The sequence below is a fragment of the Myotis davidii genome, unplaced genomic scaffold (assembly GCF_000327345.1).
Source record: "Myotis davidii unplaced genomic scaffold, ASM32734v1 scaffold64, whole genome shotgun sequence".
Taxonomy (NCBI): domain Eukaryota; kingdom Metazoa; phylum Chordata; class Mammalia; order Chiroptera; family Vespertilionidae; genus Myotis; species Myotis davidii.
Genome location: NW_006296226.1, coordinates 2,663,705 through 2,691,666, shown reverse-complemented (window position 1 = coordinate 2,691,666; position 27,962 = coordinate 2,663,705). Strand labels below are relative to the sequence as shown.

General features: G+C 44.0%; 1 protein-coding gene across 1 annotated transcript in view; it reads right to left on the bottom strand.

The window, feature by feature from the left end:
* AKAP2 (A-kinase anchoring protein 2) overlaps positions 1–27,962 on the bottom strand; it is a 317,252-nt gene that overhangs the window by 286,803 nt on the left and 2,487 nt on the right. The gene's annotated exons all lie outside the window — the stretch shown is intronic.

The window sequence follows — 27,962 nt, the reverse complement described above, 5'->3', positions numbered from 1 at the left end:
TTTCCTAGACTGAAAGCAGGACACTGGGTCATATGTAAGTGTTCCCGGGGCAGATGGGAGCTCAGCAGGGACAAGCTTCAGGCAGCAAAGAAGTAAGTGAATTCCAGCCTGCTGCACGAACTGAACTGTCCAGGCAGCTCCCATGGCTTCCCCCAGACAGACTATTTCAGTAATGAAAACCAGATCTACAGAGCCACTGGGAGATGCTGTACAAACTGCAGTCCGAGGAAAAAGCCATGTCCACTTTCTCCAGTCACTCCATGAATTTCCCCAAAGACGACAACTGAAGGAGACTTGAGGTTTCCCAACATCTTGGGCATAATAAGATCTGCCCCAAAGCCAGAATTCAAACGATAAAGGAACAGCTAGTACCGCCAGCATCTTTGATGAGCCCCTTCCATTGATTGTATGGAGCTGGTGCTGTCTTGAATAAAAAAAAATTGGAGCAAGATTGCATCTGCTTTTAAGTTCCCAGAAGACTCTGAGATTGGTTGGGCCTTAATGATTTTACCGCCTTTGCCCAGGGGCCTTGAGCTAAAAGCAGGCAGAAGAGCATTGAGATTGAGCCCTAAACCATCACAATTCACCAACACCTCAGATGGAGGTGAAAGCATCCTACCTCTACAGCACCACAGACGGATACACACAAAGAGATTTGTCCTGCTCTGTCCTCCTTTGAAAAAGTCTTTAGATGAAAAGATTACCATCGAAATTTCAATCACATCAGTTTGTTTATGCCCAGGTGGTGTAAAATAACTTTAAAAATGTAGACTTCAAAGAGGTTTAAATTGGACTAATTTAAAATTTTAATTACACAAGTAATATGTGAACATAATTTTGATATTTAAAAATTCTAATAATACAGAAAATACCGAAATTCCTTCTCTCCACCCTCCATAAAACCCCTAGCCCTTTCTTCATGTACTTGCATAAGTATGTGTATGTATATGGATGGTTTTCATGTCAGTACATAGAGATCTACTTTACTATTTAGACCGCTGAACATATATTTCCTTATTGAATTGTTCCGTTTTTTATTATTGCAAACAAGGCTAAACAAATTTCCTAATTCATGTTTCTTTGGGCCTATGCTCTAACTTCAAATTTAATGTTTTTAAAAGGTTTATTTTTTCTTTTTGGTGATTGGTGTTCTCACAATGCCAAACAAATGACAGTTTATTCCAACTCGAAGTGGCTGATCTCTATAGATCAGTGATATGGAAAATGAAAAAAGGTACATCTCCCCCAGATTAATGAATACAACACACACACAAACACATATATATATAATCTGTGTGTGTGTGTGTGTGCACGCGCACACCTGTGCACACGCGCCCAAATTACTGGGAGGTTGACAGAGTTCCAGGGGAGTGGAGACACAAGATCAGATTGACCAAACCAAATTCTCAATTCCTACCCGGAGAACCTAGAAAAAAGTCCTTGCTCTTCCCAAGCCTCCCTCCCCCACAAACAGTTAATGAGACTTTATGGAAACTTGGCAAGTGCTTTTGGAATAAATTTGAGTCTTTGAACTTCATGGCTTTTTCTCCTAATTTCTCGTCTGGATTATACAAATATGAAAGCCTTTTTGAGATTTCCTTTAAGATAAAATTTTAAAAGCATTATGTTTTTAAAAATTTAATTGCAACTGAATAACTTAGATTAAACTATGTTGCATTTAACATTATAATCTAATATAGATTTACCATTTACTTATATCATCTATAACAGGGGTTCTCAACCTGTGGGTTGCGACCCCTTTGGCGGTCGAACGACCCTTTCACAGGGGTCGCCTAAGACCATCCTGCATATCAGATATTTACATTACGATTCATAACAGTAGCAACATTACAGTTATGAAGTAGCAACGAAAATAATTTTATGGTTGGGTCACAACCTGAGGAACTGTATTTAAAGGGCCAGAAGGTTGAGAACCACTGATCTATAATAATAAAAGGGTAATATGCTAATTAGACTGGACATCCTTCTGGATGTCATTCCAGACATCCTTCCAGACAAAGCCAGGGCCGAGGGAAGACAGCCCGTGTCCAGGTGCCTGTGGGCGGCCAGAGGGAAGCCAGCCTGGGTCCCGGGTGCCAGAGGAAAGCCTGTGCTGGCAGCCGGGGGAAGGAAGGCCTACTCTTGCACGCATTTCGTGCATTAGGCCTCTAGTTCTTAAATAATTTTCTGCTGGTAAATGCTCTGCAGGAGTTTTCACCATTGGAGGGGAGGAGTGAAATATTTCAGCAGTACTAATGCATCTGTTCACCACTCACTTCTAAAACAGAATGCAATCATTCTGAATTTGGAACTCTGCAAGGAGCTCTCCGACAGACAGACGCCCTCCTAAGTAATTCTAAGTTCCTCTCTCTGGTCACTAAAATGAATCTGTTAAAGTAAGTGGTCATTTCTATGACAACTGGATGATCCAAGTGCATTACTGGATTTGGATTCCTCTGAAGAGCAGGGAAGGGGAAAATGTGTGCCACAGAGAACATACTAGTACAAGCTCATATTCAAATACACAGTAGGACAAAAGTATACAGTCTATTACAAAGCATATGTTGCCCAGCTGGTATAGTTCAGTGGTTGAGCATTAACCCATGAACCAAGAGGGCCCCCAGTTCGTTTCCCAGTCAGGGCACATGTCTGGGTTGTGGGCTTGATCCTCAGTAGGGGACAGGCAGGAGGCAGCTGATCAATGTCTCTCTCTCATCAATGTTTCTATCTTTCTATCCCTCTCCCTTCCTCTCTCTCTAAAATCAATAAAAACATTTTTAAAAAGCATATGTCTATTGAGGTAAACTATTATCTATTAGTATCTGAGCCTTATTTTGAAAGTAAAATGAAATAAAGTGTCAAAACCAAACACATGTCAGCATATTTGAGGTTTCTCTGAAAAGGGCTATACATTTAAGAGGTGAGGTGGTTGATCAGAAGTTTCCATATGTTTTGACCTTTTAATTAAATACAGATACAGAAAACACCATAAAAATCAATGTTTAATTAAATGGGTTCCCGGTTAAAAATAAACAGAACTTGCCAATCACTCCCAGAAGCCTCCCCACGTGCCCCATCTCAATTTCAACCCCTCTCCCTTCACTAAAAAATAACCACAACTTTAGTTTCTATATTAATCCCCCATACTTCTGTAGTTATAAGATGCTGTGGTTCAGAGTCTTTTATTTTCACCATTAAAATATTGTGTAGTAAATTAAAATTTTGAAAGGATTATATATACCTTTCCATTTTACTGCTATTCACATTTAATAAATACATTCACTAGTGTATCTGTTAATATCTTGCATCCTTCCCTCTCCCTCCTTTCCTCCCTGCCCCCCAATTTTTCTAATGTGTGAGGTGGAACACATGCTAAGATATTGCCTCCACTAGGCGGCGGCACTACCTTCTCTAATGTTCTCCAATAGCTGGGAAGACAGAGTTTAACGCAGCTTAGGGAATCAATGCATTTCTATGAATGAAATTATAGACGAACACATGGGAAAGCCATTGAATGCTTCTTTACCTTGCTACACATCACAGAGAAGATCCCTGTCCTATATGCAACACCTGAAGGTGCCCAGAAGTCCTGGTGAGTGGCAGGCTCAGCAAGAGTAAACCCATGTTTCAACAACTACTTTTCCACTAACAACCAAAGTCCGTGAAATCGAAGTGGGGGGCAGTGGGGGAGAGGGAGGCAAGAACATTTGGAACAGACAAAAGGGCCCTGTTTCCAAGTCTAAATGAAATACAGCTGGTTTACAGCTTTGCTACCTTCCTCACTGTAAGTCAAGTCACAACACAGAAGGAAACTTTCAGTGGTCAGCACCACGATTTTCTGGAATTCTAGGCAGCCCCACGGGCTCTGAAGTGATCAATTACTTGCTTTCTGGATTCCATTTTACAACCCATATACACTGTACAACTCATCAGAGGGACAAATTTCCACTGTAAATTTCCACAATAGCATACATACATCATCTACTTTTACCCCAATGTTGTTGCTTTTTTGCTTTTGTTTTTCAGATTTAAAAAAACCTCAGTAATAGAACTATGAACTCTTTAATTGTAGAGGTGTAAGGAGAGTTTTCTTAGCTTAAAATTGTTACTTTTGTGATTCACAGGTATTTACAGTTCTCTGGCCTGATAAATCTCCGCACAACAGGCAGGTACAGATGCCAAGTATGTGTTAAGAGACAGCAGGACCTCCTGCGTAATCATGGGGTGTTTCTAGTTCAAAATTGTCCTCAGATCAGACCAAAAGTCCAGCAACTGTGCCCAAGTGTCAACAAAAAGTGTCAGCTGGAATGACTTCACATTTTAAGTGACCACTTCTGTCTAAGTTTTAACCTTAGATTTATAAGACTCACTTGATTGATTAAAGGAGTTTTGTGGTACGTGTCATTTTAGTCCTGTCATTTTTTTTTTAATGCCTGAGATTTATTCCTTAAAATGCAAACTCTTTAATTTGGAAAATTCAATACAGGCAGGGGGAAAAAAGGCTGAAAAAAAGCTGAGAATAGGAAAGAGTACTTCCTATAGCTTTTTTTTTTTTTTTTAAGTACTGATACCACCTCCAGGCAAACTGGTCGCCGTCAGTTCAGCTTCAGATTCAGTGGATTGTAAAGAATAGTTTCAAAAATATGGCCTTTTAGACCAAACTGTATCAGAATCAGGAAGTGGGTTTGGCAATTTTTTTAGTCCTGAATGTTACTTCCAGACCATGACTCCTCTGCCCTCCTGGAAAAGGCCTTGCTTATTCTCCTGTTTTATCTGTCTTCATCTCCATCACCAACTGATCTGGTCACTTCCTCATACTCACTGATGACTTCATTCCTTGGCTCGCAGAATCCATGTCAAATCCCACCATCACCCCGAGTGACTTCAGTGTTTGTGGCGTGACTCAGCCAACCGTAATTCCCACAGTCTTTTGACAATATCATCTCAGATAACCTTGATCGCTTCTCTCCTCTACCATCCCTACCCAGGGCTGAAATCTGGCCTCATCAACAAAGATGAAAAGTTCAAGTACAAAGGCCCAGATTCCAACACACCATCTCATCCTTCCCTCTCTCACTGGTTTGTCCTCACCACACCTGCTCTTGATTCTTTTCAAGCCCTCTCACCTTCAACTTTCTTCCCTCCCATCATAGCTATCCTGCCTTCCTCTTCATCTCTTTTCAGGTAAGACCCTGTGACTGCACTTTGGTGTTTTTATATTTGTATTCACTTGAAAACTCCATCATTGATACACGTATGTCAAGTGTACACTTAAGTACATACGCATTTACGCTCTTATGTACACATGGGTGAGAAAGTATAGCAATGCAATGGAACCGTGCAGACGTTAGTTGATGGTACAAGTGTGCACTGTGTGTCCACTTTCGTGTGAACTATGCTCAACCACTCTGTACTAATGTGGAATTGGGAACATGGGTGAGGAAGTATAGCAATGCAATGGAACCGTGCAGACGTTAGTTGATGGTACAAGTGTGCACTGTGTGTCCACTTTCGTGTGAACTATGCTCAACCACTCTGTACTAATGTGGAATTGGGAACATGGGTGAGGAAGTATAGCAATGCAATGGAACCGTGCAGACGTTAGTTGATGGTACAAGTGTGCACTGTGTGTCCACTTTCGTGTGAACTATGCTCAACCACTCTGTACTAATGTGGAATTGGGAACATGGGTGAGGAAGTATAGCAATGCAATGGAACCGTGCAGACGTTAGTTGATGGTACAAGTGTGCACTGTGTGTCCACTTTCGTGTGAACTATGCTCAACCACTCTGTACTAATGTGGAATTGGGAACATGGGTGAGGAAGTATAGCAATGCAATGGAACCGTGCAGACGTTAGTTGATGGTACAAGTGTGCACTGTGTGTCCACTTTCGTGTGAACTATGCTCAACCACTCTGTACTAATGTGGAATTGGGAACATGGGTGAGGAAGTATAGCAATGCAATGGAACCGTGCAGACGTTAGTTGATGGTACAAGTGTGCACTGTGTGTCCACTTTCGTGTGAACTATGCTCAACCACTCTGTACTAATGTGGAATTGGGAACATGGGTGAGGAAGTATAGCAATGCAATGGAACCGTGCAGACGTAAGTTGATGGTACAAGTGTGCACTGTGTGTCCACTTTCGTGTGAACTATGCTCAACCACTCTGTACTAATGTGGAATTGGGGGCTTTCTTATGTTGCCACCAAAGACACTCTGAACTCCTACTATATCTCAGGGTATGAGAGCCAGGGAGTGAGTGAGTCAGTCTGGTTGTAATTTTACACAAACCCAAAGGGCCAAAGGTGGGGTCAAAGTCAGTTGCAGGGTCAAGTTCAGAATGTGAGAGTGATAAGGTTGGCACACGAGCAGGTGGGAAACCAGTGAGGAAGATCCTGGGGACCATGACAAACCATCTTGCAGTGACCATGGCTGACTGCCATCAGTCTGAGTTGTAATGCTGACATCCTACATAATAAAAGGGTAATATGCAAATTGTCCCCTTGACCGGGAGTTTGACCTGGAGTTTGACCAGGGGGCGGGGCCAGCCCACCAACCACCCACAGCCCCTCTCCCCGGCCGGCCTGGCCCAGTTGGGGCAAGCTGGTCGGCTGGACCCCACCCATGAACGAATTCATGCACAGGGTCTCTAGTAGGACAGATAAGAAGGGTTTGGCTTTGGTTCTTCCCAGGAGTTTGATGGCCTCTTGGAAAGTCCAGGATGCCCTGGAATAGTACCCACAGCCATTCTGATTGGTCTCAGACCCTATAGTGCAGACAGAGAACAGCCATCCATGTCTCCAGGTCAGGACCAGCCCTCTCCTTATATCATTTCTCATCCCTACTTCCTTAAAGGGAGGCAGAAAATTGGAAAAATACTGACCTTACAGTGTGATACCTTAAAAAGCAGCAGCTTCTGCAATATGCCAAGCATTTACTAAGAGAAGAGCAATACAACCAGACACTGTTATGGATTGCTGGCAACTGGGACTGAAATCTGACCATTTACTCTATAGATGTGATTTACACATCTCACCCCACTTCATTAGGGCAAGCTGAGAGATGGGCAATCTTTTAATGCTGTGAAGATCTCTTAGCTCTGAACAAATCAAGCCTCGGCAGCCACACGGTGGTTTTTCTTTCACTTCCTGTGGAAAAACTTCTGGGGAAATCTGGGTCGCTGATGGTACTACTGGATTTACAGCAATGACCAATTTCTAACTTGGCTTCATCTGATCCGCTCTGGAAAATGTGTGTAGCCGCTATGGGCAGTCCTGTTAAATTGTGCAGACTTGCAATCATTTTTTAAAAAGCGCTCAACCATCAAAGATTTGATTTGGTCTGCTTAGTCTGTGCTGACCTCACTTCATTCTGTGAGGCCAGGGCCTCTGCATCCCAACCGACCGCTGAAGCCTTCCAGCTGCGTCTTGTATGGCATTTTCCCAAGGTCCTTCCTTATCTCCTCTCTCATGCTACCGAGAGAACAGCCATTGCCATTTCCGTATCAAGGATAAGGAGACTCAAACATGGGAAGGTCTTGTGACAAGCCCCTGAAGCTGCTGGATTAGAATCAAGGACTCACACCACCTCATGACACTAACATGCCACATGTACATGCCCCAGGCAAGAATAAAGTCAGTGAGGCCAAGAGGAAGGCCCATGGTTTCCTTTCACCGTGTCCTGATTTATGTTAAACGTGGACAATAGGGCCTTGGGCCAATAAACATGGATTTTGCCACGGATGAAATGAATGGTGTGTTGGTATTCAGGCCGTCCATCTGCGCTGGGGAAAGAGCAGATGTTCCTCGTCAGCCCCTCCTGCTTCCTATGCCCGCTGCCTTCCCCAAATTCTGCAGCTGGAACCATCAGCGTCCTAACCCTCAGGCTCAGTCCTACCCAGTGCCTGAGCCAGCACAGACCATGGTGGGAAGAGTGCCAAAAACTAAGAGGTTCACCCTGTTCTTCCCTTTTGTCTGGGTGACTTTGGCTGCCTATTGGATTCCGTAAACAGCCCTGGCCCCAGATCCAGACTTGATGGAGATTCCATGCTGTCTCTCCTCTATGGTTCTGTCTACTACACTGCTTACTACTCTGCTCCCTTCTCAGATGGGCAGGCACCTCATTACCCCGCTATCCTTGGCTTTTATCAGTTCTCTTTTCCTAGACTGGACGGTTCCTGGCTCCAGATGGCCAGCTGCCCTCTCTCTACCGGCAGTCCCTGCCCCTCTCATGAGACACTCCCTTGACTACCAGTTCTTTTCTGTAACCAAGACGGTTGCTCCTTTGGCCAGTGGGTACCAGCTGCATATTCCAATTCAGCCCTTGGGGCTGGGCCAGTTACTCCTACTTCACATGTGGCTTTTGCTCAGATCCCTCCGAACCGATCAGCTGCATTGGTATTCATTCACAAAGCCTTACATCTAGTTTCTATCTTGACTTACTTTAAGAAAATACAATATAAACAGCTATGGCAGCAAATAATTATTGCTACTTATAGGATGTTTCATATGTAAAAATTGACTACAGCTTTTTAAAACATGGTAAATATGCATGCATCAGAAATGTGATTTAATTTACATAAAAATCCAGTTTATAAAAACATAATACTCTTTTCATGCTGCTTTGATCCTCTCACCTTTTCACTGACCAATACCCACCTCATGCCCTCACTTCCCCCTTTGGCCAGATTTTAGATGCCACGATCAATAACATGCTCTTCCAACAGCCCAGATCAGATGAAATCCAACACTTTGCCTGTTTGTACCTGCACATATTCCACTAAAAATGCTGGAGAAAAACATAGGACTATGTTGTCTGTTTTTGCTTTCATGACCTCAAATGCCAGGGGGCCTTAGAGGGATCCATAAATCTGACTGTATTTCCCAGACTAATTACTCATGAACTGTCCTCAGACATCCAACACTTCTTCACCCTTCCTCATTGCCAGCAGATGAACTTGCTCCTCATTTCACTGAGAAAACGGAAGCAGTCAGAAGGGGTCATCCACTCGCCACCATCACAAGGCTCCAACCTGCCCATGGGTCCCAGAGGCTCTGCCCTCACTCTTATATGACAATCCATTTGTGCTCTTAACCACATCCTCACTCCCCAACTCAAGGATGTCCTTCAATTGTCTCCTCTCTCTCCTGCCTCAACTTTTCTCAGTCTGCAGGAGGCTGGCGTCTTGGTCCCTCTGGGCAAGCTCCCAGGCTGGGGTGTGGCAGCCTCCCCAAGAAAGGCGGGGCATCAGGAGCTCCTTTTGCCCTCAGTGAGTAATCCCTTAGCCCAAGAGCCTCCACAGTTGGCCCAATTGCTTCTCCCATGAAACTAAAAAATCCCTTAAGCTACTATTTCTCAGGTTTTCTAAGACTCACAGCCTAATGTACTCCTAATTAATGATTCTATAACCAAATAAAATGAGATCTAAGAAGAGTTTGTAACAGCATAAGGCAATGTTCATGAAAAGGTTAAATGAAAATGCTCGAAGTAAAATATATATGGAGGAACTATAATTAAAACTATAAAATCTATGCAAAGAAAACCCCCCAGATTTGTTTGGTATTGAGATTATAAGCATTTTTTCTTTTAAAATGTTGATACTTATTAACTATCAGGCCCCATGCTAAGCACTTTTAGCTTATTTCATTCTTTTTAGTTTTTAAAAAATAAATAATTTTTAAAAAGTTTTTAAATCCTCACCTGCGGATACTTTTTCTCGTTTTTCAGAGCAACTGAAGAAGAGGGAGGGGAAGGGAGACATATCAACTGGTTGCCTCCCCCATGCTCCCCAACCAGAGGCAGGGAGTGAATCCGCAACCCAGGTATGTGCCCCTACCAGGAATCGAAGCTGTGACCCTTCAATGTGTGGGCCAATGCTCTAACCATTGAGACACATCAGTCAGGATCTTTTTACTTTTTTGTACATTTCACATTTTGTTTAGAATAAAAAAATAAGAAAATTAAAAATTCTTTGTCTTGAAAAATCGAAAGAAAAAAATAATCAATCAATTACGATTTGGGTAAAATCCTCAGAAATAAACTTTGCCAGTCCTCTTTGCTCTACCAACATTACCATTCTGATTTGTCAGCGAACCAGGAAAATGTACCGGAAGTAATAATAGAAGATTGGCAGGAAACTGACAAATTAACCTCAACTACAAAAAAGTTAAATGCTGACTGCTTGATTTCATTACTACTACCTAAATAATGATTGTTGAAAAATGAGGGGAATCAACCAAGTTCTGTGATTTCACCATTAGAATGGTAGGCTCCTGTTGGGCCTTTAAATATTATTTTGGAGGAAGAAGCTACTTGAAATGCAGAGCCATTCAAATCCAACCTGATAGTGTGGCGTGGAGTTAATTAACTGAACTCCAATTGTGTGTTAACTGAATTTTAAAATATAATCAAAATATGCAGATGACACTATTTCTGACCCACTGTGATACCATGCTGACTCTAATTTTCCTTGATTCCATGCTTCGTTTCATGAAAGAAACTGCAGGAGGCTGTAATGCATTTTCTCCAGTGCTGTGGTGACACAGACATAACAACATCCAGACAGGTGAAGATTTCTGCTTAACTCAGGGTAAAGCAGGAAACTTGGCTCCATCCTTCAGGCCCCCAGGGAAACAATCCAAGCGGTTTTGGCAATAGCAATGGCCACAGCTCAGCCATCCAATCCAGCTGTCAGAGCCGGGCTGCGAGTTGTCTTTCTCTGGAGCTGCCTGGGAGAAGGTGGGGCTCCAAGGGTGGCCAGAAAGGCTGTTATGTGACTGTCTTTGATTTTCTTTGGATTCCCAGGGCTTGGTCTGGGACACAGCCATGGGGCTTCAAGCACCAACGAGTATATTTATGGCCACCGCCTTCGTTTAGAGATCCGTTAACCTCATTTACTTCTTTAACTCCCAAGGAGTACATATCCATCAAATGCAGATGCTAAGAATTCCAAGCCGCTGTCTCCATTTCCTCTTCCCCCGAGTTTGCTATGGGAGGGAGAATCGGGGTGAGGGATGGGGGATCAGACTTGGGGGGCCTGCTCCTACATGTTGGTGCCAGGTTGCACTTAGGCCTTCTACATCCTTCCCATGCGGCGCATAGGCACACCTCAGCTCCTGCATCAGGTTGAGCTGATGAGACAACGACATGGGATGTGTCCAGTTGCAGAGCTCCATGAAGCCATCCAGCTCTTTCATCCCTGCTTGGCAAACCACCAGCATTTTAGGAGATGAGCTAAAATCATCTCCAAAGTAGTCCTGTTTCTGGTTTAGATCCCAAAGATTCTGAGGGCTCTAGAACTTGCATAACACACATCCCCAGAAATGAGGCTCAACACGATGAAATCAGTGAGGAGGGGGCTAGTGTTCACCAGAGGGTACCTAGTCTGGGCAGCAGCATTTTGATTCCAGCTATATCCTGAGCTCTGGCCTCAGTTCTGTAACCAGATTTCAGAGGAGAGCCCTTGACCCTAAGTCCCTGGCCTATGGCTGAGGTCCTGCACCTGGCTGACAGGTGGTTGTTGACTTAAGCTTGCTTTTTACTTTTTTTAAGTAAAGCAAAAAGGTTTTACTTTTATTAAAGGTTTCCTGTGTTGGCAATGCATATGTGCTAACTTCCATCCATTTCCACTGTCCGATTCCGCTTTGGCTCAATTATCTGGAATCTTAAAGAAATCACGGTAGCCTCCACATTTCTAAATAATACATCTGCATCACTATTTCTTTTCTTTCTTTTTTTCCTTATTTTATTTTTTGTGAAATGTTAGTAATTTTTTTTTACTATTTCTTCATGCTCAGTTTCCTCCTAGGCAGATGGTTTATCTGATCCTGTTGCATGGCTGCACTCTCGGTTCTCCCTTCGCCACCATCCTAGAGATTCCCTCCCCCTCTCTCATCTGAGCTTGCTTTTAAGGAGCTCCTTTCTCCCCTTTGGACCTCCAGCCCCAGATGGTGTTGTACTCTAAGGACACCAGGCCTGCCTGCTGAGCTGACTTTCTCTGAGGAAGAGGAACATGTTTCCTAGAGTCTGCCCCACTCCCTTGCTTTCTTGGCCTGCCCACCCTTATCCCCCACCCTACTTCACAATCCTGCTGTTATTAATCAGACTGGGCGACTTGAAAACTGACTGTTATACACGGCCTGAGTTCTTAAGGTTCATTCTCCATCTCTGACTCATCATCATCATAGGCATCAACACATAAGCCAATTGTCCACACCAAGGCTTTGGGTCCTAAAATGTCATTCTTCCCTCCAAGGCAGTTAGGATTCCCTATTGAAGAATACAGGGTCTCTACTATCTGCGAAAGGAAACTGCATTTGAATGCTCTATTTCTTACAACTGTCTAGGAAATAAAGGATTATAAACAGGCCTGCAGAAATCAACAAAAACAAAAATTCTCCAGACTTAAAGAATCCATTTTGAGTAAATACAAAGATAAAACTAAGGTGACAGATGAGCTTTATCTCAAGTACTAATGCTAGTCAGTTGACCATAGTAGCCACCTAGAGTGTTGTGTGTTAAGAAGAATCCTGAGGCCAAATCTGAGTTGAGCAGGGAATAATTCCAAGATGAATCAGTAATACACAGAACCAAAGAGCGGCAGCACATGGACCATCTGTCTGCCAAACCCAGGGTGACCATTTGCATGGGCTTTGGAGCTAGATCTGAGTTCAAATCTGGCCTCAGCTACCTGGTCCTAGGCTAGTGTTTAACCTCCTTAAGTTAACGTTTCCTCACCTATTAAAACAGTAATAATACCATACTGCTAACAGAGTATCGATGTTCCTATTAAATTTTTGCAAAGCACTTCCCATAACGTGTAGTACATATTAAATGCCCATTAAACAGGAATGCTTACAATATTACTGTTTAGCTCTAAAGTCGGTTCTCAAATGTAAATGCCCTGACATATGCTCATCTGACTCAAAGGTTTGTTTATGTTGATTCCCACCCTCTTTTCAAACCAATAAACCTTGGGCTGGTGTGTAGGAGGCCATGAGTAACATTCAGTTGGTGATAAGTACAGCATTTCTGCCGAACAATCTCTTCACCAACAGCACATTCTGCACAGGCAAGCAATGGGGATTCTGAGTGGTTCCAGACTGAATTCTCAGCCTTCTCTAAAAATAAGCTCACAGACTGAGTCACCCCTTTATTCCCAGGCTCCTCTGAAAGTTGAACAGGATGTCACAATGTCCAGAAATAGCCTTCACATTCCAACCCCAAATTGGCTTCCATCGACTCTAAGGCTTTCAGCTGAAGTTGATTAAGATGCTACTTCTGGGGTTCAGTACAAAGAGAGTGATCTTAGCAAGCTAAAGCTGACCCCTGCACAGCAGGACCAGAGAAGCCACTTTAGAAGCCCCAAGGAACCTACCAGCACCGGCAATGACGGAATCTTGGGTGGGCGCTCGGGGACCTGGAGTGCCTCCTTTCCTCATCTCGGCACCAGAGCGGTCTCTCATAAACCAAGGGTCTTCAGTGGCTCCTGCCACCCACAGGACCAAGTCCTGGCACACCTGGACTTCTGTGATCCAGCACCCGCTACCCTTCTAGCCTCATTTCCCAGCATGCTTCAGCAACGCCCAACTCCTTGTGGTTCCCTGACACTGCTCTGCTGCTTCCCAGCCTGGTGCCTTTGCCCATGCTGCTCCTTTGGCCTAAAACTTGAAACAAAGAATACTCTCACCTTGGCCATGCTCCTCAGTCTCAGGCTACTTTTGGTCCCCTCAAGGGAGGACGGGAGGGTCTGGGAGTGGGCCCTGGAGCAGAGCAAGGGGATCAGCATGAACCACATTGTAGGGACCCAGAGGAGAAATAGAAGCCAACAGGGCAGGTAACACAGAGCACCAGCGTAGAGACACAGATGATATAGCCCTGCATGAGCACCAACGAATTCCTGAGCTGAGCAGTTTTCTCCTCAGTAAAATACAGAAAATAATACTTGTTCTGCTTGTTAATGCCCCAAGAAGATAATGGAAGTGAGAGAATTCTGTTAACTCTGAATAGCCATGAACCCACCAGGAATGTTTTGTTCGTTATTGATGGAGAGTAGAGGGACAACACAGTCAGCCCTGGTGGTGGCTCAGTGGACATTCTGAGCTCCTGTGACGTAGTTTACAGCTTTTCCTCTCTTTTTAACTGGCTTTCAGGGGGAGGGAATGTTTACACTTTCTTCATCACACCTTCATGTGAAATACTGTTCTGGGCCTTTCCACATAAAAGGCTTTGACTGGAGACAGAGGGTTATGGGACACTGAGGGTCATGGGTGCTAAAAGGAAGTCATGAGTGTGAAAATAGGGAAAAGGTCTGAGGCATTTGGGAAATGGCACCCACTACTTATGGGTCCCTGGGTCATTTCCCTTGGACACAATTTCTACTGCAACAGCCAGAAGCAGAATAGGGTGCTAATGGCCGTGGCCATGAGATGCAGGTACCAGCTGACAACATGCAGACATCCTGTTATGGTCTGAATGTGTCCCTCCAAAAAAAGATATATTGAAGTAATAACTGGTAGGACCTTAGAACATTACATTATTTGGAGATAGGGTCTTTAGAGAGGTAATGAAGTCAAAATTATGTCCTTAGGGTTCCCTAATCCAATATGACTGGTGTACTTATAAAGAGAGAATTTGGACACAGAGATATACACCCAGAGAAGATGTGTAAAGAGACCCACGCAGAAGATGCCCATCAACAAGTCAAGGAACGAGGTCTGGGGCAGATCCTTCCTCACAGCCCTCAGAAGAAACCAATTCTACTGACACCTGCTCTCACACTTCTAGCCTCCTGAGCTGTGAGACAATACATTTCTGGTTTCTAGCCACCCATTTGTGGCATTCTGTATGGAAGCCCTAGGAAATGAGTAAAGCTTTTAAATAATCCAAGGGGGAAAGAACTGGGGGAGCCACAATAGTCAAATGGGGTAGAACCCTGACGTGTTCATTTGGTGCAAACCACAGGTGCAAAGTCCACCGCACATTTTGGAATCTGGTGACTTTCGTTTCAGAGGGAGCTAAATTAGAGATGGCGCAATTTTGTTTGTTGTTTTTATTATGAAATTCACATGTAGCAATAATTAACCCCAAGGCTTCCTGGCTCACGTGCATGCCCCCTTCCCTGGTGGTCCAGAGTAAGGTATGCAATGGGGATGGGGACTATGGACGCTACTACCTGTCAGTCAGAGTTGACACAGGGATGAAAACCATTTGCCATTAAGCTTGAAGCTTTACCCTTTTTGAGAAACTTGCATTTTTGTGGGAAATTCTGGAAAATAAAAAAAGCTTCAAGCCTAAATGAATGAATCCCCACTGTATTCATCATTTAGCTTAAATGGATGAATCCCCACGGATTCCCTAAGGAATCCATAAAGATGAAAGTAAATACTTAATGCAACGAATCGCTAATGCTGAAGTATGGAAAATACATCTGGTCACCCCCTAATGTTTTACTACATCAGTAGTTCTCAAAGGGTTTGCTTTGTCCCCCAGGGAACATTTAGCAATGTCTAGGGACGTTTTTGCTTGTCATGAAGTGGCACAGATGCTACTGGCATCTACTAGATAGAGACCCAGGATACTGCTAACCATCTCACAATGCAGAGGACAGCCTCCCATGGCAAAGAATGATCTGGTCTAAACTGTCAATAGTGCCACAGTTGAGAAACCCTGCACGACAGGGTTGGCTTCCTGTTTTCCAAGCAGCTTCTCAGAAGTAGCCCAGATAGAGAATGTCATGGTCAAGTGTATATAAGACCAGAAGGGAAAAGCCATCCATTTGCAGAGTGAGCAGCCATGAGTGTCCACGCCGCTGCTCAGTCCAGCATGTTCATGTGGCCAGCCCAAGTACTGTATTCATCATTTTTTTAACCTGATTTCACAATTATGGCTCTGCTATCTTCCAGAACCTTGGGCAAGTTGAAAATATTTACTAAAGCACCAAAGTCCCTTTGTAAATTTCCAGGAAGACAAGAATCAAAATCACAGCTGGCTGGCCCCTTTGAACAAGAAAGGGAATGGGGCAGAAAGGAAACACGGAATGACTCAGAGGCCAGAGTGGACTCTGCCACCGTAGGTCACCAGCAGCTTGTTCCTGAGGTCATGCCATGTGCAAGTGCAGGCATTGGCCCTACAGGCTCCCTGAGGTTACTGACCCCTAGTGAAGGGCTAACTGGTGACGAATGAGGAGATGGCTGGTCAGTTACTCTTTCCTGGCTTCCTGCTCAGACTCAGGGAATACTGTGGGCGTGTCCTTTGACTCCCATTCTGACACTTGACCCTTAAAGTCCCCAGGGGAGCAGAATGAGGGTTTTAGCAATTTCTGGGGAGAAAGAAAAATGACCTCGAGAATCAGCGGTGCTTTTCCTCTATCCTCTCAGTTTCTAGCAATAGAAAAAATGCTTTTAAATGTCATGACATGTTTAGATGGGCCAAACCATTACCTCTAAGAGATCAGAGTTTCTGGCTTTTGAAAGAAAACAACCTTCAGTTGGCTTAGAGAGGAAGGATAGTCTACAAGAAAATCTTACAGTAGCAAAACTCCCACGCAAACTCTTTAGTGAATGCAAGTTTCTCACAGTGGCAACCCTAAAAACAGTGAAAAGATTGTCAGACATGTCTTCTTGTTTTGACTGCCAGCAAGGAGACAAAGGTTATTTCTTTAGCTAAAAGATTCCTAGAGCCTCATAGAAGATGTGCTATCCAGAGCAAAGGTTGGCGAAGTTTTTCAATAAAGGGTCAGATGGTGAATATCTTAGGCTTTGCAGGCCATATGGTCTCTGTTGGGACTACCCAGCTCTGCCCAGCATGAAGTCAGCCGGCCATAATACATAAATGACAGGGAATGGCTGTGTTCCAATAAAACTTTATCTGTGGACACTGAAATCTGAATTTCATATAATTTCCACATGTCATAAAATATTCTTAAAATTTTTTCCCCAACCACTAAGAAATGTATCAACCATCCATTGCTCACGGGCAATTGTTTTCTGGCACTTGGACTAGACAGCACATTGGAATTTCCACTCATTGTTAATTCTGAAACTGCCATATAATATTGATTTCTCTTCTTGTCTCCTAGTAGTTCTGAGAGCACACCAGTAAAATTGATCAATGAAAGAACAAACAAACAAGACAAATAAATCAACCATCACAGCACTCACTACCGAAACACCCAGGATGGGAATGAGCTGGTTGTAACTATTGCGTGCTTCATTTGCAACAGGCCACAAGGCCCCATCTTGCTCAATGTAGTATAAGATATATGGCTTGCTGAAGGCTAGCATTCCAGTGGTAATTCTAAACTCACCCAGTGTGAACAATCTTCTTGTTTAGTCTTTGCAATTTTACATTATCTCAAGGTTGGGCCAAGGGTAGGGGGCGGAGAGTGGCTGGGAAATGCACCAATTTCTGAAATCCAGTTGCATTCCTCCCTCAAGCACACGTTAAGCCATTTCTTATTCTCCAGAAAGGATATGTCGAATGCTCACAACACATTGCTTGAAAACACATTAATGTATAGAGGAGGCACTCTTAAAAAATGTTTTTATTGATTTTTGAGCGAGAGGAAGGAAGAGGGAGAGAAACACCAATTGACTGCCTACTGCATGCCCCCTACTGGGGATCAAGCCAGCAACCGGGGCATGTGCCCTGATTAAGAATTGAACCAGCGATCTCAGTGCATGGGACAATGCTCAACCAACTGAGCCACACCATCCAGAGCTGAGGCAGCACTCTTAACCTTCCAATACATATCCTACCTCCCAACAAACACGTTATAATTTAAAACTGAGTATTATCACAGTCACCATGGAGGAGTGAAGCACAGACTGGAAAAAGTGGGTTCTGAACACAGCTGTGAATGCAGAGTGTATGTGAAGGGCATAAGCTTGCCAGATAAAATACGGGACGCCATTTCAATCTGAATTTCAGTTAACCAACAAGTAATATTTTAATATAAAAGTATGTCCCATGTAATAACTGGCATCCTGCTATTTTTAATTGCTAAATGTGATGCCTCTGGTAGAGGGCAGTGAGAAAAGGAGCCAGGCTAGAGCAGAAGGTATTTGGTGGGGAAAAGCACACATTCGTTATAGGTATGGGAGGGGTATTTATTATGAAACAGTCATCCACCAAAGACCGGGAACCCCAATTTTTTGTTCTGGTTTACCCTCCCACTCCTAACTGTCCTCAGAATCCTTCAAGTCAGGGTGTCAAGTTGGGCCACGCAGAAGTACTTACATTCCAGTGTTTGACACGATTTAAAACACAGTGAGTACTTCCTGGGGGCGAGTTCTGAGGGCTGTTCCGTATCATGACTTCTGGTGGTTATACAACTCCACACATGTTAAAATTCACAGATGTGGCCCTAACCAGTTTGGTTCAGTGGGTAGAGAATCGGCCCAAAGACTAAAGGGTATGAACACCAACAAAGCAGCTAGCTTTCCAGGTTCTTTTGAAAAAGGAGAAGGTCCTGGGCTTGTATTCCCTCCAAGGACCATCAGCTGGAGGTGAGTACTGCCTGTCCCCGGAGGAGCACATCCTCTCCTGGGCACCACAGTCCCCAAATCTCAGCGGTTAAATCAAGCTGGCACCTGTGCATATCTGGTTTCTAACGCCTGGTGTAGGCGGTTCATTTTTTGGTGTCTGGCACAAGGAAGCTCTTAGGAACTGGGAGGCCCTTCATCTCTCCCCTGACAAGAAGTTACAGGACAAAGTTCCCATCTTTTGCTCGCTTTCTGAGCTCCGTGTGCCCCGTCTCCCTGTGAGCGATGTCCTGCTCCTGCCCCTCCACTGCTAAGCCACTCTGCTTCCACCTTTTCTCCGTGGACCCAGGCTTGGAGCAGGCGGAAGGCTGGACTCATCCACAGGCAGACACAGTGACAAGTCGAGACGGAGAGATGATGAGCTCACGATGGTGGGCTACTCACTGTTTTACAGTGGGATTTTACTTGTTTGCAGGAGTAGCAGTATTTCCTCTCAGGTTCACCCATATTACCTGTGAACTTTAAGAGCTTTGTATTTCCTAATTTATCATGTCTTCTAGCTTTAACCCCTTCCCCGGCAGAAACATGTATACTCGTTTTCACAAAATGTTCTTTTTCAGTCGTCGACGAGTATACTAAGAAAATATGGTAAAAAAATATGGTTTATAGGAACACGAGTTACAAACTGTTTTCATAACCAGCATCAAAAATACTATATAGAACCAAAATAAAAAAATTAGTCTGAAAAAGAAACGTTTTTAACAAAAAATTGTTGGGGAAGGGGTTAATGAGATATGGGACCAAAAAATGCACACTAGGTCTCCAGAATTTATTCCTTTATAACTGAAAGTTGTGCCCTCTGATCAATATCTCTCCTTTTCCCCAACTCCTAGTCTCTGGCAACCACCAATCTACTCTTAGTTACTACTGTAAGTTTGACTTTGACTTTTTTTAAGATTCCACATGTAAGTGAGATCATACGGTATTTGTCTTTCTGTGTCTGGCTTATTTCACTTAGCATGATGTCTGCAAGGTAGATTCACATGGTCACAAATGGCATAATTTTCTTATTTTTTAGGGCTAAGTAATATTCCATTGTAGATATATACCACGTTTTCTTTACCCATTCATCTGTCAAGACACACAGATTTTTCCATATCGTGGCTACTGTGAATAATGCTGCAATGAACATATGAGTGTAGATATCTCTCTGAGAAAGTGATTTTATTTCCTTGGTATATATATCTACAAGTAGGATTGCTGGATCAAATGCTAGGTCTATTTTAACATCTTGAGGAACCTCCATATGGTTTTCCACTTTTTAGATTTTACATGCCTCGCAGTTCTACTGGGGCAAAGAAATTTTCAGACCACTTCCTATCCCATTACAGGCAACAAGTATTACCAAATCTGATTGACAAATCAAGCCATTGAAACTCAGATAAAGGGTTAATATTTAAAAAGGAGGGGGGGGACTCATACAATTTCACACCAAAAACAAACAATCTGATTAACAAATGGGCAGAGGACCTGAACAGACATTTCTCCAAAGAGGATATACAGATGGCCAATAGAGAAATGAAAAGATGTTTAATGTCACTAATCATCAGAGAAATGCAAATTAAAACCACAATGAGGTATCACCTCACACCTTTCAGAATGGCTATCATTAATAAATCAACAAAAAATAGGTGTCGGGGAGGCTGTGGAGAAATGGGAACCCTCGTGCAGGGTTGGTAGGAATGCAGATTGCTGCAGTCGCTGTGGAAAGCAGTGTGGAGTTACCTAAAATAATTAGAAATGGAGCTGCCTTGTGTCCCAGTGATTCCAATTCTGGGTACTTACCTAAAGAAATTCAAACCACTAATTAAAAACGTATATGTCCCCTTATGTTCATTGCAGCATTATTTACAGCAGCCAAGATATGGAAGCAACCTAAGTGTCCATGGGTAGACAAATGGATAAGAAGACGTAGTGCATAAACAGAACGGAATATTACTCAGCCTTAAAAAAATAAAATCTTACTATTTGTGACAACATAGATGGACCTAGAGGGCATTATACTAAGAAAAATAAGTCAGACAGATAATAATGACAGATACCATATGATTTCACTTATACATGGAATCTTAAAGAACAAAGTAAAACAGAAACAAACTCACAGATACAGAGAACAAATTGGTGGTCACTAGATGAGAGGTGGCTCAGGCGCTGGGTGAAAAACATGAGAGGGATTAAGAAGCAGAAACTGCCAGTTATTAAAATAGTCGCAGGAATATAAAGTATAGCATAGGGAATATAGTCAAAACACTGTAACAATTAAGTATGGTGTCATGTGGGTACTGGAAATACTGAGAGGGAAATGTTGTACAGTTTTTGATTGGCTAACCACTATGATGTTGTTCACCAGAAACTAATACTAAGCAATATTGAATGTAAAGTTTAGTTTTAAAAAGAATGCCTCATATATATATATACATATATATATACTAATAATGCTTAGGGCTGTCATGACCTAAATGACCAGAAGGACGACCGGTCACCAGGAAAGTTGTTGGCATTATCACTCAAACTCCAGGAAAGAAGATCCCCTGCCGACCACCAAAGGGGTTAAATCTTCAAGCATGTTTTTTGCTTAAGAAGAACTTTTTTTTTTTATAACCCTCAACGTTTTAAGTTTCAGCCCTGAATTTAAAAATAAAGTGAATACTCAGATGACTGGTTATAATTTAGAAGAAAGGGTGGGGGAGGGGAATCCCACCCACCTAGAATAGTAAGTAAACCAGTAGAATTCAGCAAAAAAAGTGAGGGCAGGTTTTACATATGCCTTGAAGACATTTGGTAGCACACAGACTCTTAAGAGCCCAAAAGCCCGTGGGATAGTAACATAGGCCGCCCGATAGGCCGCCCGACGGGAAATGATGGGCAGGGAGATGAGTTCTGACATCTGGCCCACCGCCCTTTCATCTTGGGGGAGTATGTGGCTTTCTTTCCTCTTCCATCTTAGGCAAGGGAAAGGTACCAGGCTGCCCTTCCTTTCTTCTAGCTAAGCCCGTATGATGCTACAGAAGCACTGATACTAGAGTCAAAGACTTACCCCAAAGTATTTTTAACATCTGCTCAAGCATTATGGAAATAGGCTGGTCTCTGTGTGTCTGTCTCTCTGTGTGTATGTGTTTCATAATCTCCTTTTGAAGATTTTCATTCAACATGAGACTAATGAAAAAGACTGACATAATAATGAACCAAGGGCACATGTCGCTCCAGCATGCACCACCCCACACAAACCTCTGCTTCTGCTGGCATTTCCTGTCAGAAATAGGTCTCAGCTGTGCGGGACTCGCCCAACCCCACAGCCCTCATATGTGCACTTTCCTCTGTGAAGTTCACCCCACGGCCATTGCCCACCATCCATCCATGCTCTCTTCAGCCTCATCTGTACGGTGTGGCCTCTGTGTTTTGTGTTTTAAGACAGAGAAGAGTCTGGGTGAGGATGAATATGAAGGTTTGGCTCAAACAGTGGCTGCTACAAAAAAGAGTGAGGGAAGCCTGTATGACATCTCGGCAAGAATAAACTCCTCTTAGATAAGCCAACGACAAGCCATGCTTGTGTGCGCCCAGACTGGCTTAGGAGAATCACTGACCATCACTAAGTAAACAAATCTCAGTTACTGACCCTCCCCGCATCTTGCTAGAGTAGCCCACAGGCAAAGCAGCTGCATTGAGATGCAGTGTCTGCAGGCTGGAGTGGCTGCCACAAGGCTTGATTGGCTGATCTGCTAGGGGACCTCTCCCACTATGGCAGGGGTCCTCAAACTACGGCCAGCGGGCCACATGCAAATACAAATATTGTATTTGTTCCCGTTTTGTTTATTTACTTCAAAATAAGATATGTGCAGTGTGCATAGAAATTTGTTCATAGTTTTTTTTTTTAAAACTATAGTCCGGCCCTCCAATGGCCTGAGAGACAGTGAACTGACCCCCTGTTTAAAAAGTTTGAGGACCCCTGATCTATGGCATCGTAATATGTATGGTACATCTCTCTCAAAAGGCCTCCCACTGCACTGGTGGGTGTCTGCTCTACTGCATGACTTCCTATCTTACCAAGGCACCCCCTAGGACCTCCCCAAGTGAGTTTTGCTGCCCATCGTTTTGATCAGCCAATCAAGCAGACCCTTCCAACAGGTATCTTTAAGTGACCAGTAGTCAGAAAAAATTCAATTTATTTAAATAAATTAAAGCAAGTCCCAAGACAAAGACCTCCTCTTGATGTGAAAGGAACACAATTCCATCTCTCCCTAACTGAGCTATGTTTAAGCTCTCACTAATTAAGACCGAATGTGGTCTTTTATTCCATGTCACTTCTTCAAAATATACCCACGTCACAAACCCTTGAGCATGTCACGACAGGCATGTGGCGCGTATCAAGACTCAGGCCATGTGTCCTCTACCTCTTCATCAGGGATCTCAAAGTGCATGTCCCAGAGCAGCAGCTAGACTGGGAGCAGCATCCCTGGGCACTCGTTAGAAATGCAAATTCTCAGGCCCCACCCCAGACCTACTGACCCCCAAAACACTCTGGGAGTGGAGTCCAGCAACCTGTGTGTTACAGAGCCCTCCAGGTGATCCTAATGCACTGAAGTTTGAGAATCTGTGTGCCTCCATTTCTGGCAAAAAGTCCACGCCCAAGTTGCTCTAGTATTAGAAGTTCTGAGCCCAATTGGATGTCCCTATATTGTCTATTACTTAAGAGTAAGTAATACATTGAAATCATCTCGCACACCCTGGGTGATATGTGATAGGCTCAGATTTGCATACCTTGTTCTTTTTTAAAAATATATTTTATTGATTTTTTTTTTTTACCGAGAGGAAGGGAGAGGGATAGAGAGTTAGAAACATCGATGGAGAGAAACATCGATTGGCTGCCTCCTGCATACCACCTAATGGGGATGTTCTCACAACCAAGGTACATGCCCTTGACAGGAATCAAACCCGGGACCCCTCAGTCCAGAGGCCAACTTCTATCCATTGAGCCAAACCAGTTTGCATACCTTGTTCTTAAAGATTTTTCTGTAATAACAGGACTTTCTCACTTCAAGGTACTAATTGTCTTTTGAATTTTTCTGTTAATTTTGAGACAGCAAATCACCTACCTAGATGGGAGTATTCTGAGATACAATGTCAGTGATTGCAAGGAGCTGACATAATATCAAAAGATATAGCAAAAAGCACTTTTGCCCCAATGATCCAAATATTTGGAGACCAAACTCACAAAATCCTGGTGAAAATGCAACCTGCTGTTGTAACATTATGAAAGATCTAGGTGGGGTGCGGTATCCTTATGACATTCAAATAAGTTAAGCATAAGGAAAGCACATTGTAAAGTTCAAGCTCTACCTACATCTGGAGGTCACAAAAGGTCGACCTGTTGACCAAAAGAAATTTTATTGTGTCAACATTAAAATTTGATACATGAACTGTATCAAAACTGTATCTGCCTTCCAGGTTCTCACAATTTCCCACTCAGTCTGTGTCACTCATTTATGTTACGTGCTGGCCATCAGAGCCTTTTGCATCTCCTGCCCACCATACACAATTCTTTTTATTGTTATTACTCTCCTCATGTGTTGGAAACTGTCAGCAGTTACTATCTTCATCTGAAATTTCCCAGCTTGGCAAAAATGTTGAGTTGAATTGACTTCATCTTTAGCCCTTGGTGTCCACTCTCTGTGTAAAGATGCATGAGTTATGATTTGTTGATTCACTTAGTATAAATAAAACACTGTTTTTCCTGCATCCTTGCTCTGAGCATTTCACATTAAATTCTCAAATAACTTTCACAGTAATTCCATGAGGTGGGTAAGATCATTATGCCCATCTGACAGATGAGGAAACCGAGACACAGGAAGGTCATACAGACACTAACAGAACAGCCAAACTTGAGCCAACACTTTGGACACCAGAATCCATGCTCGTTAACTTGTGCTGCCAGCCCAAGCGACCATGGTCAATGCCCATTTGATGTCTCAGTCATTGTCATACCACATGATGACCAACTCTTACTGCCAAGCGAGTTGGTAACATATCCAAAAGGGATCAGTGATAAATTTGGGTACTTCAAAGGACCCACAGCAGGGTTCCCAGAAGCGTTGAGTAGCCCCAAAGAAATGTAGACTTGCCTCTACTGAGCCCTGGTTTTCCTCTAAATATTGACAAATCGTAACCCACACGCCTCCTGGTGGCTTTTTAATAATGACTGCTATATTTCTCAGGCCCTTGCCCAAAAAGCTGCTCTTTGGCCCAAGAAGCTAAAGCCTGAACTACTCAGAGGTACCCAAAAAAGTGCCTAGAGAGGTGTATGGCCCTTGTGAATGTTTGTGCAAGGCCTGCCTCAGCACTCCCAGAGCCGGCAATGGCTCCAAAGGGGCTCCAAGTGTTAACTATCTGCCGGGTGGCCCTACAGACTCGGCTGGGGTGACCCCTTCCTCAGCACCAATGTCCTGGACAACCCATTTTGGGGGGGTCTTGACTTGGAACTTTAGAAGCAGGGCATCATCTGTGTCTCTGAGATGGAAGATAACAAATAAGGGGCCAGCATATTCAATTCTCCAGTCCTTTGCCAGCTGCCTGCCACTGGCAGAGATTCACAGGGCACCTGTATGGGGGTGGCCCCATAATCTTGTCATTTTTGTGACTGTAGGCTTGGGTTTAATTCTGTTAACCCCCTGAGGGATCCCTGACCTGGGCAGTGGGGCTGGGCTGGGTCTTTTGCTCAGGCTCTGCAGGCCCATCTAAGAGGCTTGGGGAAAAGCAGGCTGCTTGGCCTTCTTGGCCCCTGGTGCCACACTCCAGCCCTGGTACATAAGGCCTTCTGAAGAGGCGCTGAGAGATGAATCCAAGGCAACACCAAAAGCGTTTCTCTGCAAAGTGCGGGGCAGAGCCAGCCTGCACTACCCACCTACACACAGGCCTTCCCAACAGAAAACAGGGTAAGGTAGAGCCACAGACCCACTACCCCCACCCTTGAGGCAAGCGTCTCTTGGGCCCAAAGTGAGACTCAGAAAAGGGCAGATCCAAAGAGGCACATCCAGGCCCACCTAACCCCAAACTCCCCCCACCCCTCCCTCCACCCTCCTAGGACTCTAGCTCAGAAGGATCCTATGGCAGCTCCAACCCCTAGCAGAGCGTCCATCCAAGGCCAGCTGTGCCACTAACACAAAGAACTGAGAGTCAGGAGAGCCTGGACTCAATGCACTTCCTCCACATTTCATTGTGTGAGCTTGGATAGCTCTGCATGTTCCATTGTAAAGTGGAGATAATGAGACCTACCTCGAACAGTTCAGAATTAAGGTAACGTGTAGGTTGCTTTTAAAAAACATAAAGTGCTGTACAAATGCAAAAGATCATTTTTATTATTCCATAGAGTGGGTTCTGATTAAATGACAACATTTACTAAAGACTGAGTGTAGGCGACATTGACATTTCCTATCTCAGCACATAAGCACACACTCACGTTGGTCCCTGGAGCAGGCCCGAGGCCTTGTCCCTTCGGCTCTGAGGACTTTTGCCCAAGACCAGCTCTGTGATATTTAGTTATCTTTGCATGTGCCCAAGGAAGACTCTCTTCCTCTTGGATGTGCAGATATTACATCTTCCCCAAGCGTTGGTTTCCATTGAGACCCAGCACTTCTTCCCCAAGGGACTGCTACTCAGTCAGTTCCAGCTCCCATCGGGGGTTCCCATGCACTGAAACTCAGCTTGGAAGATTCTCAAAAGGATGTGGGCCTCCTGGTTTGTCTCAGACTTTCCCAATGCTACTGAGTCAGTCTGCTTCTCCCGCGTGGACACACACAGAGGCTGCTAGAAACAGCTGCACAGCGAGCTCACGGGAAAGTCGTGAGAGGATGCCACCATCTTGGGAGCAGCTCAGAGTAATCGTCAAGATAGGGGCTCTAGGGCCCCGCAGTGTGGGTTCAAATCCTGGCTTGACACTATCTGTCAATGTTGGGCTCTTCATCTATAAAACATGGGTAACATAGTTGTTCCACCTCATCAGTTTGTTATTAGGATTAAATGACAGAGTGGGTGTTAAAATGCACTTCAGTCTCACTACTGAGCTTGTACCATTGCCGACTGACTTAACTTCTTCATGTCTTTGGCTTTTCCTTTCTCATACTAACTGATCCAAATAAATAATAATAAAAAAAAAACCTAACAACAAACAAATAGGTGAATGCCTTCCGCTCATTGGGAAGGTTATGCTGTTACTTTATACTTTATTTTACCCCCAATTCAAACCTTGCTCAAATGGCTCCTCTCTGGGGAAGTGTTCACAGGTCCTCCAAGTTGGTTTACATGCCCCACGTGTGTGCTCATTTGCATCAGGGCTCCTGGCTCAGTACTGTATTGTTTATGTGCTTTTCTATTTCCTTCATCAGACTGTTAACAGCTTAAGGTTAAAAAACAAACAAATGCATATCACACCGTGCCTTGGTGAATAATGTCCCATAGATGACAACTGTATTACCAATCACTGGATGTGTCAATCACATTCATGCTTTTAACTTTTCAGCTTTGGGAGTGGGGAGTGTCCCTACAGGTGAAAGGGGCACCTGGGAACAGAGACAGCGATCAAAGATGGACTTTGTGCTGCTTTAGGCAGGAAACAGAATGAGATTCATCTGTGCTCACTGACTGGTCTCTGGACTCAACTGGAAGATTCGGTTAAAGAGCCAGAGTTCTGGGGTATTTCATTCTCTTCAGATGACAGGTATGCTGCTCACAAGACCTTCCAGAACTTCCGTGCACAAAGGGTAAAATCTTCCCTCTGGTGGCTGAAATGTGGCGACACTGACTTTTGGGTGTTGCCAGTAACTTCCCAGGGGAAGCATTCTGCAAGTACATGTTGAATGAATCCTCAGGTGACGTCACTGCACCTGTGTCTGAAGCAGCCAGAGGAAGTGACTCTGAACAGAGCCTTCGGTGAGTGAAAGGAGAGGATAAAAATGGCTATCAGACTTTCCCCTTCCGACAGGTTGCCTCTGACCCCCACAGGACAGGCAGCAGTGCTGACAGGAATTGGGGGCTTGCCTCAACACCATCCAATGGCAACTGTATTGCCAGGTACTTCACCTCCTATGCCATAGATAGGTAGAACTCATGAGTCCATCTTCCAGATGACCGAACTGAGACCCAGACTAAAGACTGCCCCAGACCTACTGACTGTAGTCCCACAGTCTATCTGCTCTGCCTCTTGGAGAGGAGCCCAAGCTGGTGAAGAGGTGAGGAATCGTCCTCATCCTCCCTCTCATCTCCACTGAGACTCCAGGAGACCCAGGCTCTGAGGGCAGGCTTGTGAGTGCCTCAGGGACCCTTGAACACTGCAAGAAGGTGGCAGAGGCAGGGTTCGCTGGATTGGAGAGTGTGCACTAAAGCCAAAGCATGGCATATAGTGAATGACTGATATGGTCACAAGA